Source organism: Alexandromys fortis, unplaced genomic scaffold (assembly GCF_014885135.2).
Source record: "Alexandromys fortis isolate MF-2015 unplaced genomic scaffold, M_Fortis_MF-2015_v1.1 scaffold_4, whole genome shotgun sequence".
Classification (NCBI taxonomy): Eukaryota; Metazoa; Chordata; class Mammalia; order Rodentia; family Cricetidae; genus Alexandromys; species Alexandromys fortis.
In genome coordinates this window covers 12393712-12397400 of record NW_026067944.1, presented here as the reverse complement: position 1 = coordinate 12397400, position 3689 = coordinate 12393712, and positions in this window count along the sequence as shown.

Sequence of the window (3689 nt, the reverse complement as noted above, 5' to 3'; positions counted from 1 at the left end):
ATTCATTGAAATGACTCTACAGACTACAATCCAGCTAATTGAACAATAGCTGGCTACGAATGGAAAGTCCAAGAACCCAGGAGTTTTTTTTTTTTTAGTCCACAGGGCTTAATGTTTCAGCTGATCTCAGTATATGCTGGAATTCCAAAGAAGTAGGCTTTAGTGCCACTGAAGCAATGAATGTCTTAGCAATGCAAGAGTAAACAGTCAAATAACAAAAGCTTTCCTCTAGTTCCTTATATAGACTTGCATCAGAAAGTATAGTTCAGATTAAAAGTGTGTCTTCCTATCTCAAGATCCTGATCAAAGATGTGTGTCTTCCTACCTCAAAGGTCAGGACCAGAAGTAGATTCATCTATTTCAACCAAAGCAAAATTCTCTCACCTGTGTGCCCTCCATTTCTGGAATGTAACTCAGTCTTGCTATAGTAAAATTGACAACCAATAACAGTCATCATACTTTCAGCATAAAGTAAACTTGAATATTCAGCCCTAAGCTTTCTGCTTCTTCAGCAATAGACACTTACCTTCAACATCTAAACAGTAACAAAATACAATACCAATAAACTATATTATTTGGGGAGTCACTTGGACTACTCTGACCAAAATATGACATGATTAGAAAAGTAGATATGAGATTAAAATTTATATTACCTTCTATAATGAATAAGACAGATTTTAAAAAAGGAACTCATACTCCATCAAAATAGTAAAGTTGACATACTATAACTCTTAATAATTTTAAGTAAAATTCAAACAGTCTATATATCTGCAATTCACTAAAATACTTTTCTATAGATTCAGTCAGAAGAAATTATAAGATATGTTTTATAAACTACTGAATTATCACTGATCAAATCTTAACCTTCTGTCTTATATGAAGTATTACACTACTGTTAATACCATATTCCTATTTTGTGAAATGCTCATACGGTATACTGTCATTCTACTTTTGACAATGATGAATAGGCCTAAAATATAACTTATTACATAAGAAATACCATTTTAAAAGAATTTACCAAGTTGTGGCGCAGAAACACAATTGTTCAGGAAAAGGACTTGAGAGTGCATTTAGTTCTTTGTGGCAGGCAAACCCTTCTTGTCTTGAAATACTGCCATTCAATTGCTCACATTTCTTTGACATCAATGACTATAGACACAATGGAGATGACTTCTGGTTCTAAGGGTCCAAAGGAAGGCAAACTCTTTTAAGCAATCTTTCTTTCAAACAGCAGAGTCCTTAAAGATGTCAGGAGGTGAAGGAAGGATCATGCAGAGCATCCACAGGAAGTACTCACTGCCCTGTCAATAGACCGTAGTATAAAGACTCCAATGCACATATATACAAAGAAGCTTCACCAGGACTAGTTCCTACAAACTAGTCAGTCATACCTTTTACATGGAGGTATCACTCAAGGCCTGTAATGAATATAAAAAAGTAAATAAAATAAGGGTACCATCAATTACAAATAACAGTTTGAAGGAAATATTTAAAATTTTTCAATAAATCTTAAAGTAATTTACCTTATAAAACCATTTGACTTTTAGTTATTTTAATTATATTGTTTGATTAGTATATGAATAAACAGAAAAATCCAATTCCTGAGCAAACACTGCTGTCAGAAACATATGGATGTGGAAATGAAGCCAAGAGCATTCAAATTATAGGGTGACTTCATACAGGTATTTCAAAAGGCTGAGTGACAGAAAAATTAAGGATTTGTATTTTATATATCTCTAAGTAATCATGTTACTGATTTCTCTAAAATTCAAGTAAAGGTATAAAACATGATACTTTATTATATTTTCCTTAAAATATAGATATTTCATATATAAAATATATCAGGTTAACAAATTCAATACTCCATTAATTAAGAATGTATTTCTTACCATAATATTTGTATGTATGTATGTGTGTGTGCGTATTCTCATTGTTTTGATAAGAACAGACATTAAAATAAAACTTGGGGATGTGTTGATAAACAAGTTTACAGTTTTTAAGGTGTGCAGCGGTCGGATTAATAAATCACCAAGGTAATAGGTATTTGAACAATTTTAATAACAAAACCAGACTCACGAAACCAAGGTTCCAGCGGAGTAGCCAGCGGAGACAGGAGAGGAAGGGAAGGGGTGCGCAGCCTCTGCCCCGCCCAATATATCAGTAAACATACGCCTGAGGGCAGCCCGCCCCCAAGGGGAGGGCTTATCCCTACATCTCCCTCCTTTTGTCTAAATAAGACAGAACTAACCTAAATACAACTATAAACAATAATAATAAATAATAGATATAACAAACAATATTGAGAACAAAAGTTTTACCAGACATTCTATCTCAAGGAGTCTAAATAATGTAGAGAGTAATTACAATTATATAATCTTCAACTCCGTCAAAGATCCGAGAAGGGAATAAATATTACTTAACAAATGAGCGATATCCAAAGCGTGCCATAAATGACAGAGACAACAGACTACCTGGGCAATCACCCAAATTCTCGTTCGCAATGTTGAGTCAACCAACTTTGGCTAAGGCCTAGCATGACTGACATACCATTATCAAATGCAAGGAATTTTCTTAGAATTATCCTACCCTGTCTTGGCAAGATAAGAAAATCCTGTTTCATATCTTTGTCAGTAGATGAGGTATGGGCTTTTCTTAACCCAAAGGCCAATTCTGCCAAGAAGACAAACTCCCAGTGGAGTGTCTTTGGTGCTCAACGTTCTCTCGGGAGTAGAGTGGTGTCGCCAGGAGTAATTGTGTCTCGGCACAGAATTCTAGGTTAGCTTAAAGGCCATTTTCTACAGCTCTTTAAAGAGGCTGAAGATTATACTATCTATACTAAATATAATCTCTATGTATCTAGAATACCTTATTAACCTAAAAATAAACATGAACAACATAAAATTCTCAATACCTATCTAACTTGAAGACTAAAAAAAATAAACAACTGTGCAATACATGAAGACAATGATCTTCATCTGTAAACAATGTCATTACATATCAAATGTAAACAATCGCCAACTGCAGCGGTCGGATTAATAAATCACCAAGGTAATAGGTATTTGAACAAGTTTAATAACAAAACCAGACTCACGAAACCAAGGTTCCAGCGGAGTAGCCAGCGGAGACAGGAGAGGAAGGGAAGGGGCGCGCAGCCTCTGCCCGCCCAATATATCAGTAAACATACGCCTGAGGGCAGCCCGCCCCCAAGGGGAGGGCTTATCCCTACAAAGGTATAGAAAGTAGAAAGCACAAGACAGTACAAAAATGTTAACTAACAGGATGAAGAGTGGAAAGCCATAGGAGTAATAAACAGGGAGAAAACTTCTAAGATTGAATTGCTTCCTAGAGTCCATTCAGATTGCTAAAGCAATTGTTTTCAAGGGACGCTTTGGGTACACTGCCCTGGTAATGTCTTCAGTGTCCTCAGTGACTATTCTGTCTATGGCACTGAAGAAAATTTTACCACCAGATGATATGGGTCAATTAGATTTTATAAGTTATTTTTCTTATTGTCCCCAAATGTCTCAACTCTTCTAACATCACAACCTTCTATATCTTCTCTATCACCTATTTCTATCAGATAAATCTTTTCCCCTTACTTTCACTACAGAGATTGCCAGAATATTCTTTGTAACATAGTCCCAGTGCTCCAGTCAGAACTTAGTAAAGCAGAGCGATTTCTTCTCCCT